The sequence below is a fragment of the Eumetopias jubatus genome, unplaced genomic scaffold, assembly GCF_037043125.1.
Source record: "Eumetopias jubatus isolate StellerSeaLion01/CBP00866 unplaced genomic scaffold, mEumJub1_p1.0 scaffold_16, whole genome shotgun sequence".
Taxonomy (NCBI): Eukaryota; Metazoa; Chordata; class Mammalia; order Carnivora; family Otariidae; genus Eumetopias; species Eumetopias jubatus.
The window spans coordinates 78,091,039-78,110,692 of NW_028274822.1; the positions used below are offsets into that span (position 1 = coordinate 78,091,039).

General features: G+C 42.6%; 1 protein-coding gene across 4 annotated transcripts in view; it reads left to right on the forward strand.

The window, feature by feature from the left end:
- The window catches only part of CIT (citron rho-interacting serine/threonine kinase), a 158,899-nt gene that overhangs the window by 40,018 nt on the left and 99,227 nt on the right, over positions 1 to 19,654 (forward strand). The gene's annotated exons all lie outside the window — the stretch shown is intronic.

Below are 19,654 nucleotides of genomic sequence, written 5' to 3' on the forward strand. Positions count from 1 at the left end.
GTTTTTTTTACAAATTGGTGATTTTTTTATTTTTGGATGTGTTGTTGATTGAATGTGACCCAGTGATTAGCACAGAGGAGAGCCAGTAGGAAAGCAGTTGGTCTGTGTGAGTGTTTTATTTTCGGTGATGAGGGGAAGTGGGGAGTGGAATCCATTTCTAAGGTGTCAGCACCAGGCTTCTAGCTGGAGCCATGTCGTTGTAATGTAGGAGTTGGTTTAAGATCCAGCGTTGTCCAGTTGAAAGCCATTGTGATGGTTTCTCTAACCTGCCCAAATATTTAAATAGGCTACATTTTTGTAAATATTTCTTAGCAAATTTTTTTTTCTTCTGGTAGGGACATTGCTTACTTTTTCTAACCTTCATGTATCAACTCCCAAATCTCCAAGGTTCGGGGCTTTTAATTAACAGTATATTTTCAGGGCTGTCTTCTTTTTTCACTTTTAGAAAGATTTGATACAGTTTCCTATAGATGCTATTCATATACTCAATCTTTTCTTGACTTGCCTTTGTGTCTCTGTAGTCTCCTTGAATGAGCAGTTAATTTTTCTATGTATGCACTTGCCGACTGTATCTTAACAACCTGTCTCCACTCAAGTGAGCCAGTGAGTGGTGATGAATTACCCAAGTAACTTTATTTTGAGTTTTGGTTTACCTTGATGTTGTTTTTGGTATGGTGTCAGAATTCCCAGATTTTGTCCTAGTCTTTTTCTTTTTTTAAAGATTTTATTTATTTATTTATTTGAGAGAGAGAATGAGATAGAACATGAGCGGGGGAGGGTTAGAGGGAGAAGCAGGCCCCTTGCCGAGCAGGGAGCCCGATGCGGGACTTGATCCCGGGACTTGCAGGATCATGACCTGAGCCGAAGGCAGTCGCTTAACCAACTGAGCCACCCAGGCGCCCCCTAGTCTTTTTCTTCCAGGCTGTTTTATAGGCTCTAGGCTTATTGGGCTTACAGGTGTTAACTCCTGTTCTGTAAATTACATAGTGCTCGTAAAGGATACACGTCAGTGTAGATTGTGGCCCATGCCGTCCATCCCAAGGCCCATCTTTTAAGGGTGCCTGGCTGACACAGTTGGTTAGTGTCTGACTCTTGGTTCTGGCTCAGGTCTGATCTCGGGGTCAGGAGATCGAGCCCCACATTGGGCTCTGTGCTCCGTGCGGAGTCTGCTTGGGTTTCTCTCTCCCTCTCTGTCTGCCCCTCCTCCTGCTATCTCGCTCTAAAATAAAATAAATAAAATCTTTAAACAAACATATAAAACAAGGCCCGTCTTTTATTTATTTATTTTTATTTTATTATTTTTTTCAAGATTTTATATATTTACCTGACAGAGAGAGACAGCGAGAGAGGGAACACAAGCAGGGGGAGTGGGAGAGGGAGAAGCAGGCTTTCCGCTGAGCAGGGAGCCCGATGTGGGGCCCGATCCCAGGGCAGACACTTAACGACTGAGCCACCCAGGCGCCCTGGCCCATCTTTTAGAAGGTCCTGGTTTTCTTTGGGATGAGGTGACTTTCTAATGGGTCACTACAGTCTTGGGTCATCTTCACACTTGCTGCCCCCATACGTGACTCACCCTGCCTCCTGTGGCTATCTACTTAAAATTTCCATGTCTTAATACATACCCACTTAGTTTTTCCTTATTATTATTTTTTTTAAGAACTTATTTTTAAGCAAGCTCTACACCCAGTGCAGGACTTGAACTCACAACCCCGAGACCAAGAACCAAGAGTCACACTCCACTGACTGAGCCAGCTAGGTGCCCAGTTTTTCCTTATTTTTAACACATGTGCATGTGTCATTCCCTCACTCCCCGCCATTTTGTATTAGGGAATTCTCATCCACCTGAATCCTGATTCTTTTTTTTTTTCCCGAGGTTATTTTTTTAAAGTAAAAATTGTAGGGTGCCTGGGGGGCTCAGTCGGTTAAGCGTCTGCCTTCAGCTCAGATCACGATCCCAGGGTCCTGGGATTGAGCCCCGCATCGGGCTCCCTGCTCGGTGCGGAGTCTGCTTCTCTGCCCCTCCCCCCTGACTTGTGCTCAAGTGTGCATGTGCTCTCTCTCCTTCTTGCAAAGATAAATAAATAAAATCTTAAAAAAAAAACTTGAAAAAAAGTAAAAATTGTATATATTTAAGGTGTATAACATGATTTGATTTACATATATATTATGAAATGATTACTATAGTCAAGCTAATGTTCATATCCATCTCCTCACATAGTTACCGTTTTTTTCCTTTTCTGTGTTGAGAGCACCTGTAATCTACTCTCTTAGCAAATTGCCAGCGTTCAATACGGTGTTATTAAACATAGTCATCGTGCTGTGTATTAGATTTACTTATTCATCCTATATAACTCCCAACTTTGTACCCTTTGACCACTATCTCCCCATCCTGCCCTGGTAGCCATCTTGCTCTCTGCTTCCATGCATTTAACTCTTAGATTTCACAGAAAAGTGAGATCATACAGTTTTTTCTCTTTCTGTGCCTATGTTATTTCCCTTAGCATAATGTCCTCCAGGTTCATCCATGTTATTGCAAATGGCAGGATTTCCTTCTTCTTTTTTAAGGCTGAGTGATATTACCGTGTGTGTGTGTGTGTGTGTGTACCTGTGTGTGTACCACAACTTCTTTATCCACTCATCATTGATGGGTACTTAGATTGTTTCCATATCTTGGTTGTTGTGGATAATGCTACTGTGAACATGAGAGCACAGATAAATCGTCGAGGTACTGAGCTCATTTTCTTCGGGTGTACAACTAGAAGAGGGATTGCTGGATTGTGTGGTAGTTCTATTTTTAGTTTTTCAGCAACTAAAAATAGTTTAGTTTTTGTTTTACATACTGGTTGTAACAGTTAACATTCCTACCAACAGTGTACAAAGATTCCCTTTACTCCACAACCTCGCCAACACTTGTCTCTTGGCTTCCCCCCCTCCCAAAATAGGCTCCATGCTGGGCGTTGTGCCCAGTGTGGGGCCCAAATCTATGACCCCGAAGATTAAGACCTGAGCTGAGATCAGAGTCTGATGCTCAACCAACTGAGCCACCCAGGTACCCCTCTCTTGTCTTTTGGTTACTAGCCATCCTAACAGGTGTGAAGTGTTATCTCAGGGTGGTTTTGACTCGCATTTCCCTGATGATGAGTGATGTTCAGCACCTTTTCAGATACCTGCTGGCCATCTGTATGTCTTCTTTAGACAAATGTCTTTTCATGTCCTTTGCCTTAAATCTTGATTCTTAAAAATCTTGGTGGTTTTTATGGACTTCCAACTCCCAGTATAGTGGCTTTGAAGTGTTATGAAATATGTTTGCTTTAAAAAAATTTCTTTTAATTTTAATAAACCTTTTACTTTGGAATAATAATAGATTTATAAAGAAGTTGCAAGGATAGTACAGAGAGTTCCCACATACCCTTCTTCTCCCAGTTTCCTCTAATGTTATAACATCTGACGTAACTATGCCACATTTGTCAAAACTAAGATTAATATTTGCACATTACTATTAATTTAACTTGAGACTTTATCCCGATTTCACCAGTTTCTCCACTCGTGTCTCTGTTCTGTTCCTGGAATCAGTCCAGGATACCATATTGCATTGAGAGTGTTTGCATCCAATGGGACTCTGCCTGGCTGAGATACTTGGTGTAGCTCAGCCAGTGGGTGGGATCTTCATGTCCACTGAGGAGTGGTAGTGCATTTTCCTAGAGGTTCCATGGCATCCCTGACTATGCAGAGAGCCACGGTATTCATTGAATTTCTCCTAGCAGATTTCCCAGTTTTTCACCAACCTCCAATCCCTGTGTATTTGCAGTCAACTCAGGGTTGTGTGATTGAAAACAGTGCTGGACTCCATGCTGTCTGAACTACTTTCTAACAACATAACTCTAACAGAAATTATGCCTTTGTCTGGTCCCATTTTTCATAAATGAACGTTGAGTGATTTTTATCAACCAAAAAACTTGAAGCCATTGGATTTCCTGAGTTTATGGTTGCTGCTCAAATGCCTATGGCTCCAGCATATTAAATATTTCCACTTTCCACACACAAGATTGTCCCTTGATGAAAGCAACATTAGCCCCTCTGCTGCCTCACCCCTAATTCTTCTTTTCCTTGTTGTAACCAGTGAAAGGAAGTACTGCTTAACACAGCAGGTAATAATCTTCTAAAACTCATTATCTCAAGAGGTGGTCCTGGCAAGATATATAAATGCAGTTTAAGAAGGGTCTGGGCAAATTTCTGAATGACAGAATTGGGAGTGTCTGCTGAGGGGGAACTAGGACATGCCTTGGCTTTGACACTGAGGTCAGACGGAACATCTGTGTCCTCCTGCGTCCAGCCTCTTAGGGTTGCTCTGGGCAACACCATGTGAAACAGGAACCTGACCCAGTTCTGGAATGCTTATTCTCCCAGCAAGTCAAAAGCTTTGTGAAGAGTTACTGCCCCATGGAGGTCACCAGGCGCCCATTTCCCTGATGTTCCATTCCCAGCTTCACACGATCAGATGTCAGCTTGCGTTTTCAGCTGCTTATTATTACCACTATTTCAAGGCTGCTTTCCAGGTTCCAGTAGGAGGCTTCTTAAGTATCCTGGCTGCCCTGGGCTCTGCAGTCCCAGTGATGTTTCTGATGGTGGGCAAGAGTCTGGTTGTACCCAGCCTGATTTCCTGAGCTTCTGGAGAGCCGAGGCCAATCGGAGTGCCTCTTTCATGCATGCCTTTGTGGTTATGCCTCCATTTCCTGGCATCGCGCACCTGCTCCTATCAGTAGGGAAGTTTTGCTGCCTGGTGCGCTTTTCTAGTTACATCTGTTAAAATATGTTCCTTGCACAGGCACAGTGATGTCAACGGAGCCAGCATGCTTGTCCCTTTCATTCAAGACCACCGTGTCCCGAAAGTGAGGACTGCAAAACACGAGTGTGGATTGTGGAAGTATCCTGAGTCATCTGTGGTGAATGCTCTAGAGAACTTGCATTGTCTGTTACTTATGACACAGCCTGCTTCTCCTGATTTGTGTTCTTTCACTATTCTCAGAAAGCCACGGTTCTTGCAAAATTACTGTGAGTTTTCAGGTCCTTAGCATTTGTTAGCAGAGAGGACATTTCACTTCCACTGGTAGTGAGTGACCTGTGGGTGCTCTCGTGCTGATGAACACTGATGTATTCCCCTGCTGATAGGTCTCCTTTTTGTCATTGATGATCATTGTGCACTACCAGGCCCCGAATGACCTCCTGGTTGCTCAATAAACCTAGGGGATGATGGCCTTTGGTCGAAAGGAAAGGGATTTTGTGGCTCCCTAGCCTCATGTGAGCTCCTTACGTATTGTTGTATGCAGAAATAAGCACCATGTAACTCACTGGGCATTGACTCTGGTCCTTAATATGGTAGGAAATTGGTTAAGTAGCCCCTGTTGTGTGCCAACCAGTAGGTGTTTAAATACAGCACACTGTATTACTTGAAAACAGTCCCGTCAGAGGTCAGGATTATTATACCCATTTTACAGATGTGGATACTATGCTCACTTGTCTCAGGTCACATAACACATGAATGAGAGAATCTGGATTTGGGTCGAGGTCTGCGTGACTCTAGCGCCCATGCTCTTTCTACAAAACCATGCATGCCTTAGCACAGATCATTGTTAGTAATAATATTTGTGGTGATGACAAAGAACCATGTCACATTTGTGAATGGTTTAATCTCTACATCTGTTTAGCACATATGGAATCACAGTAATTTTTCAGTTCCTCATGATGTTTGAATATCTACCTCCTCATTGTGCTAAGTTAGCTGTAGCTCTGTTGATGGACAAATTTGGATATAGCCCCGCCTTCAGGGAACTTACAGTCTAAACTTTGGGTCCTCTGCTTACGTAGAGCTTTGTTCCTGTTAAATTGCTCAAAATCATAGAAAGGTTAATGCTTAGTAGGTCACTCACTGGCTTACTGAACCACATATGCTTGATTTTTTTTTTTTAAAGATTTATTTATTTGAGAGAGTGTGTATATGCATGAGTTGGGGGAAGGGCAGACTGAGAGGGAGAGAGAATCTCAAGCAGACTCCCTGCTGAGCGTGGAGCCTGTTGTGGGACTTGATCTCACAACCCTAAGATCATGACCTGAGCTGAAATCAAGAGTCAGGCGCTTAACCGACTGAGCCACCCACACGCCCCCACAGAGGCTTGATTATAAGCAAAATATGGACTATGAGCCGGTGACTCTTTCCCCACATACAGCATCCCATTCTTTCCTCTAATCTGTTACCCTCCCCAGGCCTCAGACCTAGCCTGAGAAAGGACAATGTTGGATTGAAGACCCACTTCCAAATTTGGGGTTTATATAGTCTTGAGATGAATTGACAGGACTTGATTCATATTTTCTGTTTATTAGAACAGGGTTTCTCAACCATGGCACTGTCGACATGTGGGACCGGATCATTCTTTGTGGTGTGATCTGATGTGTGAATTGCAGGATATTTAGCAGCACCCTGGCCTTTACCCATAGATACCAGCAGCACCCACCCCTGTGCAGATTGTGACAACCAAATATGTCTCCGGCCATTGCCCAGTGTCTGTTGGTGCCACATCTGCCCCCGTTGGAGAACCATTGATTTAGAATTGGTCTGGTTATTACCAGGAGAGAAAATATTGCAGTCATCAGAATCACTCGAGACTGCCATTGCTAACAAGTCATGGAACGATAGTTTGGGTTCAGTAGAACCTTGTTGTGCAGGGTGCAGTGTGTGGACTAGCAGCATCTGCATCCCCGACATCACCTGGGAGCTTGTTAGAGATGCAGAGACTCGGGCCTCCCTAGACCTGCTGAGTCAGAAGCTGCACTTTAATAAGATCCCCAGAAATAAGATTCCTGTGCATATTAGCATTTGCAAAGCCCCGGAAGAGGAGAAAATTCATTCTGTCAGCCTCAGAATTTCTTGCTCATCTTTGTAGGGCCCTTCTTCCTCATTTTGTTCTCTGCGCTCGGGATAAGGGGAGACTGCTTTTTGGCTGAAAACGTCCATAGGTGGATGGAAATGCTTAGAAATGCTGGATTTTAGGCTCTGCTTTTGAGGAATTTAAAGCTTTTTTCTCAGATGAGCTTTACAACCTTCATATCTTTCAAGATGGTGGCTTAACTTAATCTCCATCCACTGATAGCAAATAGGTGGTTGTAAGAAGGTATTTATATGCCTTCCACTTTCCATCCCTGTGCCCCCCCAGCTTACTATTGTCCCATATTTAGTTTTAATTAAGGATGGATTAAGTTTTCTTCATTAACTTGTTAGCTGTGTATTATATTGCCATGCCATTTGTTGAGCCCCTACTATGTGCCAGGGCCTTTGCAAAGCACATTATGCGTATTATTGTCCCATTTACTCACTACACCTCTGGGATATGGGTGCTATGATTAGTCCCACAGTACAGGTGAGGATATTGAGGCCTAAGGAGATGAAGCCACTTGGCAAAGGTCCCGGAGCCAGTACTTGGCAGTGGCAGAAGTCAAATGCAAGTCTGTCTGACTCCAGGTTCTCTTTGCTTTTATTTATTTGAAAAGTTAGTGTAGTCCATGGTTTAAAAAAAAAAAAAAATTCAAATGACACAGAAGACTGTGAAAATTGTCTCTTTCTCGCCCTATGCCCAGGGCCTCTCCCTAAAGTGATCCACTATTGTCCGTTTCTTATATAACTTTCCAGAATATTCTACACCAACATAAACACCAGTACGGCCTATACTCTTTACAACATTATATTGCCTCCCAGGAAATCAGGAGTTTTTATTGTCAGGTGATTTTCCTGCATCATTGATATAAATGAAGACATCTTTGTAAACCGTACCATATTTATCCTTTGAATTGGCCACTCTGGCATTGATTTCTAATGAGCAGTGTTCTCTTCTTTACAAATGAAAACTCCTTATGGTTTTAACATGAGTATTTCATTTGTTTCTTTTAGCGTTCTGCTTTTAGAATAGCATTATCTCAATGGCTTGTGGAGTGTGTGTGTCTGTATGTGTGTGTGTGTGTTGGCTTGTTTTGGACCTTTTTCAGGACTGCTTGTTTTGGGTTCCTATCATTTGAACAGGTGTCTATCCATGCTTTGTTTTCTAAGCTAGTTCGTGGAGGTTGGTAGATGTGCTTCTGTGTTCTCCTTGGTTGGCCCTGAAGTGTATCTCCCTGTTGGACAGCCACCTAGTGACTTCAGGGGCACGAGGAAGTGTGGAAGGGAAGCTGGGATGTTGGGGGATCAGCATGAGAGAGAGGAAGGTAGAAAGGGGGGGGGATGCTGTAGTAGTGATGGCAGGAATTCAACTCACTAGCCCAGGAGCATGTGGGCCTCCCCCCGCCCCCAACATAAACAAGGAATAATGAAGACATGCAGTCAGTAGCTATTACAGGCTTATGGGCTATACAGGCAAGTATTTATGTGTCTCTTGGGGATTGTTCTGTTTTTAGAAAGTAAGTTATTGATAGGAGAAAATAGGCTAAGAAGAGCTAAATGCTTATAAATTAGGATTATGGGATTTCCCTGCTCTAGTCTGAATTTGGATGCTACAACCAGAGATGTTAAAAATATGCAGTATTTCATTTTATTCCAAGATAAACTGAGATGGCTTATTTTAGAGATAATTGCAATATCAAAAGGATAAAAATAAATAAATGTAGGAATCTGGTTGAAGGGGGTATCCCAGTAAAGAAATATGTCTGGGTTAAAGGTAAAAACAAAGAATTTCTGGTCAAGTTGCTGGACGAGGACAGATTTGGGACTCTAAGCCTCCTAGTGGCCAAAGCAAAAAGGAAAATATGAACAGTGACAGTTGACCCTTGACTAACATGGGGGTTAGGGGCACTGACCCCTGCATAGTCAAAAATCGGCGCATAACTTTTGACTTCCCCAAAACTTCTAACAGCCTACTATTGAGCAGAAGCCTTATTGATGATGTAAACAGTCAATTAACATCTGTTGTATGTTATATGTATTACATACTATATTCTTACAATAAAGTAAGCTAGAGAAAAGAAAATGTCATTAAGAACATTGTTAGGAAGGGAAACATTTGCAGTACTGTGCTGATTTATTGAAAAAAAAATCATGTGTAAGTAGACCCCCCCCGCCCCGCAGCTCAAACCCATGTTCAAAGGTCACCTGTATGAGAGCCTCAGTCCCATGAGAGAAAAACCCAGAATGGTTTGCTCAGAAAAGACTTGATTTTCTGGATACTGAGCCCTGAGGAATTTCATCATTGAGTTCCCCCAAACGAGACCTCCTTGTGACATTGTGGGCCTCATTCCTCCCATATGTGCCCTGGGGATTTCCCTACGACCACTACTACTACTTCTTCTTTTTAAAGATTTATTTACTTATTTTAGAGAGAGAGCAAGGGGAGGGGCAGAGGGAGAGGGAGAGAATCCCAAGCAAACTTCCTGCTGAGTGTGGAACTTGACATGGGGCTCGATCCCACAACTCTGAAATCATGACCTGAGCAGAAATCAAGAATCAGATGCTCAATTGACTGAGCTACCCCCTTGCACCGCCCCCCCCCATAACTGCTTCTTATAGTGCCTCTTAGTGCCAGCCAACAGTGCAATGTTAAATTTCAGTTTAGTAAAATTGGTTCTAGATGAGGTAAATTAATGCCTTTCCTTGGGGAAAGGTTTTTCTAGAAAGCCCATAAATTGGAGTCCTCGACCCTTAAATTCTCACTTGCCCAAAAACCTTTTATAACCAAGCAAACATGGAAATTATTTGGCCAAAGATTCAGAATTACATTAAACTTCGGGGCCTGTATTCAGTAGCCAACTTTCAAGTCAGTTTTCTGAAGTGTGGTGATTGCATTTACGCTCATTTTATGAGTGTGAAGTTTGGATAGGACTAAGAAGGTGGCTGGCAGGAGTCAAAAGAGGTTAAGAAGCCAAAGGACAAAGAGTAGGAGGTCCAGGTGGTTCACAACCAGGGGTTTGCAAGCGATTTTCAGCGTCTCACTTCAAAGAAAATAAACGTGACCAACTCTGTTGCTCCCTCGTGATGGAAAGAAAAGGATGGGGTTCATCGTACAGCACTGGCAGGTTGGGGGGTAAGACCCACCCTTCCTGTCCTTGAGACTTCTGACGAGCAAAGGACACACACATCCCCAACACACAGATGGGGATGAAAATATCTACTCTATTCCTGGTGAGGCAAATACTCAATAACCCTTGATGCTGGGCTCCTGGACATTTACCCACCCTCCCAGAGAAGAATGGAAGGCCTTCCCTCATGGACAGAGAGGGCTCGCTGCGGTGGGACTGAGGGAAGGAAGGAGGACAAAAGCGGTCAGTTGGCTGAGGGAAACAGGAAGTGTTAGGCTTGGTTCTTTGCTTTCCAGGCACAGTAACCCTGCCTTCCAATACAGCATAGCCCGGTGATGTCCAGCCTGATGAGTCACATTAGCTCCCTCTTCTTGGGGGAGGAGTGAGCAGAGGGGTGAGGCTGGATGTGTTTGTGTAGCACTTCTGCCTCATGGGCTGAAGGAGCCTGCCTGGAAGCTCCTCAGACCAGGAAAGGATTGGAGACACAATATTTGCCCTTCCCAACGGTTGGAAAGAGCTTTATTGAGGAATATTGGACATACAATAAGCGCATGTATTTTAAGCGTACAGTTTAAGTTTTGATATATGTGTATACCCATGAAGCCATCATGACACTCAAGAGCATGAACATGGCTATCATCCCCAGAAGTTTCTTCATGCCCCTTTGAAACCCTTTCCTCACACCCCTCCCCGTTCCTTCCTTTGTCCCCGGGCAATGACTGATCTGTCTTTTGTCACCGTAGTTTAGCTTTATTTTCTAAACTTTATATAAATTGAGTCCCACACGGTGTACTTATTTTGTCCAGCTTCTTTCATTCAACATAATCATTCTGAGATTCTTCCTATGTTGTGGCATGTGTCATAGTCTGTTCCTTTTTACTACTAAGTAGTAGTTCATTATAGGGATATAACACAGTTTGTTTATCCAGTCCTCTGCTGATGGTTGTGGTTGTTTCCAGTTTTTGGCTATTTGAAATAAAGCTTCTATGAACATTTGTGTACAAGCCTGCAGACATACACATTCATTTCTCTTGGGTAAATATCTAGGAGTGGAATGGCTGGCTCATATGATAGGGGTATGCTTCACTTTTTAAGAGATTGCCGACCTTTTTCAGGACCCGTTTTATATTTTCACCAACAATGAATGAGAGATCCAGTTCCTCCACATTTTGCCAATGCTCCCAGTAGTTGGATTCAAAGTCACTCATATCTTGGGATATAGTCAGCTATGGAGACAAATTTAAATTTTTTTAATGAAAATATGTGTGTGTGTATATATATATATATATATACACACACACAGACGTATGTATGCGCATATATACATGTATATTATTTTTTTTCTATGCCATTGGCTTGATGAAGTTAGATCATTGGCTTACAGAATACCCCCACATTTGTCTCTTTGCTTCCTCTGTAGGGGATGATGATGGTACTTGTTCTTCTGGCTCCTGTAAACTGGAAGGTAGTTCCAAAAGCTAAAAATAGATTCTGATTTGGCTTTTCTGGCAAGAATATCTAGTAGAGGGGCTTCTCCTTGCCTAAGATGGGACAATATGAACACCAAAAAGACTGTAGTGACTTGAAACACAACAAATATATAACAATTTATGAGTTCTTAATGATAACACAAAAAGAAATATCACTGGTCACTTCTGGCAGTTGCTAAGGGCACCCCAGTCATTACTCTGAATGTTGCTAAATATAGGGAAAGAACCAAGCATTTGACCTGCCTTTCTATTTGAACTATATTTCAGGGTAACCAAATTGTTGATGTGCTAATACATGTAGAAGGGATAGTGAAATGAGAAAACCATCATTTTGTCGCCCTTAATGAAATAATGGCTATAGTCAATGCTCATCAATGTTTGTAAACCTTTAAGTGAACCATTGGGGGGATCAGGCTGATGTCAATGGAACCGATGGATCATTGTGAACATCACAAGATGGGAGACAAGCAGACACTGTGTGCCGCCTTTTTTTTTTTTTTTAAAGATTTTATTTATTTATTTGAGAGAGAGAATGAGATAGAGAGAGAGCATGAGAGGGGAGAGGGTCAGAGGGAGAAGCAGACTCCCTGCTGAGCAGGGAGCCCGATGTGGGACTCGATCCCGGGACTCCAGGATCATGACCTGAGCCGAAGGCAGTCACTTAACCAACTGAGCCACCCAGGCGCCCCACTGTGTGCCTTCTAATGTCATGCGTTAAGTAGACAACACACCCAGAATACTGGGAAGTATTCTTGCCAAAAGAATTGAATATGAATCTAAGGAAGGCCCTCAATTGAACTGCCAGTTAACAGGAAGCATGGGGGCAGAGAAACATGTTAAATGACGTCAACAAGGATGCATTCACCCAAGTCCAGAATTTGGGAAATTCTACAGACATGTGATCCAGTTTCTTAGACCAATAAATGACTTTAAAATAAAGTCATTGTTACAGATTAAGAGACACACCAGCCAAATCAGTTTGTAAACCTTGGTTGGATCCTGATTGAAATGAAGCCAACTGTAAAGAGACATTTTTGGGACAACTGGAGAAATCAAACACAAATACGGTGTTAGATAATGTTACAGAATTACTGTTAATTTTGTTGGGTGTGATGAAGGTATTGTGGTAACAGTATTTTGGACGTCCTTACCTGTTAGAGCATTGGTTCTGAACTGGGGGTGATTTTGCCCTCCACAGGAGGGCAAATTTAGCAACGTCTGGAGACATTTTTGGTTGTCACGATTTGACAACTTGAGGTACTGATGGCATCTGGTGGGTAGAGGTCAGCGATACTGCTAATTTAGCAGTGCCCTACAAGACACATGACAGCCCCTTCCAGTGAAGCACTCTCCCCTCCCACATGTCACTGGTGCCAGTTGAGAAATCCTGCTTAGAGATACCTACTGCAGTAGTTATGTGCTAGAGCGATCCGGTTCTAGGGAATGCAAGCCGAGGAACTAGCTCCTTCACTATCCTTGAAGTATGTTCTGGGGGCGTCCACCTGGGCCCCACATTGGTTAGATCTAGACCCAACCTGGCAGGAAAAGGCGATCATGACTAGTTGAGGTTTGAAAGGATTCTCTTTTTGGAGCGTTTCCAGCCCATGTAAGTGTTTTGCGGGTATGCTGAGTACCCAGACCCAGAGGGAGGGGGACAAAGTAAAGCTACAGTATTAGAAGTCTGGTTCAAGTATGATGCAGAATTGAGAGAAAGCATCTCTCAAAGTATAAATCTGTGGAAAAATGTCCATCGTTTACCAAAGACTTGATGCTAAGCAGCCTGGTAGGAACATGGCTTTTGAGAATGGTGAGATTCAGACAGAGCACACAACTCATCAAGAATTTGAATCTGCCACCAGAGAGGGAATCTGCTTAGCCGTTGGCAGCTAGACCCTAGCGTCCTTGAGATCGATTGATTGAAGCATACTCGAGTAATGCTAACTTCCTTATTCATCTCCTTTGAAGACACCATTGTAAAAATTGACCACTGGCCAAATCAGCATTACCTTAAAGTCTCTTTATGACTCCTTTGGGAAGCAAAGACATGTGAGAATATTTTATTTACTTAAGTATATTGGAAACTGGATCTAGTTTGTCTTTTTGTATTTCTTACACAACATTTTGTTTGGAGGAGCTATACCTGACCACTTCCTACCCAGAGGGGAGAAAGTAGGGGACTTGCCTGGGGCTCTGGGGAATAGAAATCTGTTTTGATGGGCAGAGTTATTCACATATATTTAGTAACTAGCTATATTTGCCTATCACCTAACTTATTCTATTGGTTCATTCCCACGATCTCTCTGATCCTGGATCTCTTGCTCTTCCTACTATTGCAACCTCTTTCTCTTGGAGCTGTTCCAATCCTAAGAGTTGGTCGTTGATCTTCCTAAAAGCTCTGCTGTTGTGTCAGTTGTCACATTTTGCCCCTTCTTTCTGTAGCCTGCCTCCTGTTAATCCACATCCTCTCTGTGTCCATTATCACTTCCTTACTGTAGAATTTGTCATGTTGACTATTGTAGACTTGTCCTTTAGAGGTTTCTAGCATCGACCTCTTCCAACCACCGCTCCTGCGGCGATGGTATCAGTCTCTGGCACTGACACCAGCCCAGCGCTCTAAAACTCTGTCTAATAATCCCTTCTGTCAATCCGATCCAGGGTTCCCCTGCTTCAAGGTCTGGCCAAGATTTCACTTTCGCTTCCTTCCCAATCTCATTACCCACGGCTCCCTCGAGCGGCAGCTCTGTGGCTTTTCTAAAGTGGTACTCTTCCCCACTCCAGCCGGCCAAGATACCTTTTAACCAACTCTTGACATTCAATCACCTCCATGACACTTTCCCGCAGGAACACACAAAACTCACTGTGTCCCCTTCGGCAGAACTTACCAGCACTCCATTTATGCATCTCTGCTTTTCACACCCACCCCTTGACCTCTAAACGACATAAATAGCCTCCTCTTCACCTACTTTGCAGTCCTGCCTTTGTACCATGGATAAGTGCGATCACATTGGTTGCTTCAGAGTTTAAGGAACCGGAGGATGGCCACTTTTCTGGTCGCCTTCCTTTTAGGTTTGAACATGGCATCGTATTAATTAAGTACTTTTTTTTTTTTTTTAAGGTACGGGCCATCATGGTAGATAGAACGAAGCTGAAAATGTTTTTGATTTAATATTGGATGCCCACTGTGTTCCAGGCACAGTCCCGATTCATTATATCATTACACACTATTTATTTATGTGCCTTTGTCCTTTATGACACTGTGTTGGCTGTTATGCATTTTGCGCTTCTGCCACATGCGACTCAGCACGAGCGTCTGTAACTCACAGTGATGATTAAAAGTCATAGGAGTTTTATGAACTATATCTAGGCTTAGATTTTTGTTGTCGTACTTGTTTTTTAATGTGCCAATTCTTCATGACTAAATCGGGGACTCTAGGTTTCCTAAAGCGGCACATTGCACGAAATAGCCCATTAGGTTTAAGAAATTATCACACATCCAAAGCTCTTGTTATTCATTCATTCCTTTCACGGAATAGGTACTAAACATTGACTAAGGACAGCCAGGTGTTAGGGGTGTGATGGTGAACACAGCATAGTCTTCCCCCTCATGGAGCTCGTGTTCCAGTGGGGAAGGCAGGCAATAAACACTATACCGAAATTAGAAAATCTTTTATATTTGTAATATTAATGTTTGTGTGGCATGCTGAAAAATGTAAGGGTGGGAATGGGGTAAATGGAGCTCAATGGAACATGTTAGAGATGAGGAGGGCCAAGAGGACAAATCCAGGGGATTCTCCTTTCCTTGTTTTTTTGTTTTTATTTTTTTGATTTGTAGGCAATACATTTTTCCCCCAAAAAGCTTCTAATGAATGTCAGATTTAAAGAAAAGAGAGAATTTGTAGGAGAGAGAGTAACTAAAGCTCTTAAAATAGCTCTTTGTTTCTGAAAACCTTGTTCTGCCATCTTTCTTATAGTGGGGGATGGTGGGCACAGGAAACACTCCAGAACTTGCCTAGCCCTTGCCTAGCCCTTGCCACTATGGGGAATCTGCCCTAATGTGACTTCAAGCACAGGCTGGTTTATTTTTAAAAATACATAGGAAAAGATTTTCTTGTTTTTCTTTATAGTTTTTGGCAATGAACAGTAGATTTTAATCTATGACTTCTGATTTGTCATTATTGAATGTGGTGGGTATGGGGGATGAGATGATTTCGTAATACTGTACCAGAAAATATTAATACAAGGCACTCATTAACATATTTTTCAGACAGAACAATCTCCACTTTTAAAGCCTCTTCATTTAACTCAAACATCAAGTAATTTCTTCGTGGCCTTAATTATGCTAGGTGCTCTCTTTTCAAGAGTCATTTTCTATACATCTGTTCAGCAAATATTTATTGTACACCTACAGTGTGCCTGGCACTCTGCTATGTTCTCAGATATAATGTGTATCTCCATCAGCATAGACTTAAATCCAGTGACCTATTAATACCTTTTGTAAAGAAGAAAAAAGATTTCATTCATTTGAGAAAGAGAGTGAACGGGAGGGAGAGCGAGTGAGAATCTGAAGCAGACTGACTCCGCACTGAGTGCAGAGCCGGAAGCAGGGCTTGATTCACAATTGCGAGATCATGACCTGAGCCAAAGCCAAGAGTCGGTTGATCAACCGACAGAGCCATCCGGGCTGCTCGGAAAAATTGTATTTTATGAAGATCAAAAAAGGAACATTTTCCATAAGGTACAGGAAGGAGGAGAATTAGCCCCCAAAGATAGATGTGGTCACATACTTGGTAGTCTTGGATTTGACCAAGTTTCCCATAATCCTTTCAAAATTTTGAGCATCCAAATTTTGAGCTAGTTCACTCTCTCTTTCTGGTGCACCTGTTAAGATATGTATTGAACCTTCTCATTTTTTGTCTCCTGACCTCTCATGTCTTGTCTCTTTGTCTCTGTGCTGCATTCCATGTGAGCACTTCTCCAACTGCAGATCTCGTTAGAATGCAGGTTCTGATTGAGTGGATGTGGGGCAGAGCCAGAAATTCTGTATTTTTTTTGAACATTTTATTTATTTATTAGAGAGCATGAGTGGGGGGAGGGGCAGAGGGAATGGGAGAGGCATACTCCCTGCTGAGCATGGAGCCAATGCAGAGTTGGATCCCAGGACCCTGAGATCATGATCTGAGCCGAATGCAGACAGTTAATTGACTGAGCCACCCTGGCGCCCCAGAGATTCTGTATTTCTAACTAACTCCCAGGTGATGCTGATGCTGCCATTCTACAGATAACACTTTGAGAAGTATGATTCTGTGTGATTTCTTCAGATCTAACGCTACTTCACTAATTTTCTCTTTGACTGTGTCTTATCTTCTATTTAATGCATTCAGGGAGTTTTAAACTTCAAATTCAATAACAATACTTTTCATTTTTGAGGTTCTGTTTGGTTCCTTTCAAATGTGTGTGGTCCTTTTTTCAGAGTATCCTATTCTTTTATTAGCGTTTCTACTTATTTACCTTGATAATAAATTAATTTTATGGCCCATTTTATTTTGTTTATTTTTAATTTTTTTTAAAGATTTTATTTATCTGAGAGAGAGAGAATGAGAGACAGCATGAGAGGGAGGAGGGTCAGAGGGAGAAGCAGACTCCCTGCCGAGCGGGGAGCCCGATGCGGGACTCGATCCGGGGACTCCAGGATCATGACCTGAGTCGAAGGCAGTCGCTTAACCAACCGAGCCACCCACGCGCCCCTTTTATGTCCCATTTTAGATTGTTCTTTTATCTGCAGTTTTTGGAAGGCTAATTTTCCCATTTCTTGTATGTGATGATGGTCCTCCATGGTAGTTTGGGTGGCTTCTTTTTCCTTGTTATGTGTACTTGTTGGTATTTACTTTTTTTTGTGAATTCCTTTCTAGTAGGGCCTGTGTGTATGTGTGTATGTGTGTGTGTCTGTTGGTTTGTCTGCCCCATGTGCCCTGGATTGTGAAAGTGCTTCCACAAGATGTTCTCCTTTTGTGTCTGCCAGTGCCCTAAGGGCTCAGTGATCCTGGGCCAGTATTGATGTTAATTTCTTGTTTTTTTTTTTTTTTTAAGATTTTTTATTTATTTGACACAGAGAGAGAGATAGTCAGAGAGAGCGCACAAGCAGGGGGAGCGGCAGGCAGGCAGAGGGGGAGGGAGAAGCGGGCTCTCTGCTGAGCAAGGAGCCTGATGTGAGGCTCGATCCCAGGACCTTGGGATCATGACCTGAGCCGAAGGCAGATGCTTAACCGACTGAGCCATCCAGGCGCCCCAAATTTCTTGTTTTGTAGTTCCCACCCTATATAGGATACTGTAAATGCAGACACCCTAGCTGGGATTACAGTTTTAATCGCCAGCCTGTTTCTTTCCCCCTAACGGGTCCTGGCCAAGGGTGAGCATCCTTGTCACTTTCTGGTGGGTAGAGAATTTCCAGTTTGTCCATTTCTTTTTGGCTTGAGGCTGTGGCTCTTTTCCTGCCCAAATGTGGCCCTTATAAGTCCTTTTTTTTTTTTTTAAGATTTATTTATTTTAGTGAGAGAGAGAGAGATTTTGAGTAGGGGGAGGGGCCGAGGGAGAGAATCTCAAGCAGACTCCCAGCTGAGTGCAGAGCCCAATGCGGGGCTTGCTTTCATGTCCCTGAAATCAGGACCTGAGCTGAAATCAAGAGTCAGATGCTTAACCAGCTGAACCACCCAGATGCTCCTATAAGCCCTTTTTTTCAGACTTTACTGTTGTAGTCAACTGACTACCTGTCTAGAGGTTTATATTCCTGCCTTTTAATCCATCCTGTGACTATCTCACCTGTTACCAGCTGGTGTATTTCATGTTGATTTTTTCCTTCCTTCTATTGAAGATTGGCCATTTTTCTAATCTCGACCATATGCGCTGGCTTTGAGCATGATGGAGTTTTCAAGAGAAATCTTATTTTATAGTACAGAATTTCTAAATCATAATTATTTCACAGAGGGTGGCTCCTACCCCTATATTAATCATACTTCTCACTCAGAAATGGGATTTTGTTTTAGTCTCCCAAAGATAAATTAGTATATAGTGGAAAGGGAATTAAACTTCTGCTAGAAATAAGATGATATGATAAACACAAACATCCACATGACTGTGTGCATGTTTTGAGCAGGGAAGAAGAATATTCAACACAGATTGGGCTGTATCTCACTAGCCTTCACCAATTGCAGGATCTGTCGTAAACATGAATCTCATGTGAGCAATAACAACAATGGGTGATTTTTGTGGAGTGTTTACTGTGTGCTAAGGAATATGCTAAGCACTTTATATAGATTTTGGTTTTCATTTAAACCTCCCAACAGCCCTTTGAGGAATTTATCTCTGTGTTGGAAATGAGGCTCAGAGAGGTTAAGTGACTTTCCCGAAGTCACAGAGCTGGTAAATGGTAGAGCTGGGATTTGAACCCACTCAGATTCCCAAGTAATGTGCCGTCAGTCATAACGCTTCCATATTTGTGTCATCTGTGAAACTGCATACATTTCCTCAGTCTTTATCTGAGTTTTTTGAGATGGAAAACTTCTCTTTCTGATCCTTATGAAATGTAATTTCCATTATTATTTTTTTTTCCTTAAAGAAAGTATTGAATAATTGAAATCAGATTGGTTTGAGGCTCTGTTGTTGGAGGTACACACGGGATGTGGGCTGAAGCAGTCAATGTAATTTTTCTTTCTATCAGCTAATTTTTAAAGTATTAAGCAAGTAGATTCTGATACTAACAGGGAAGATTTAAATTCTCTTGAGAGCTTGGAGGTGTTAAATAATTTCCTGGTAGCGCATTTTACGTTTTCAATCTCTTACCTCGTCTCAGTGCACTTGAAGCCCTGCGAATGCTCCTTTGCTCTTCCCAGGAGGAGCCAGACCTCCTCCTTGTGGCTTCCTTCCCTCCCCCACCACACCATCCCTTCACCTCTCCATTCACTCCCCAGCACTGCCGCTTCGATGTGGTTGTCACTGGGGTACTTTGCAAACAGCCAGATTCTTTTGAGTCTGTAAGCAGAAACCAGACTGCTGCTTCTATCTGGTGCACAGCTGCTTCAGAAAACAAGGAGTTAAAAAGGAAGCCTGGACTGTGA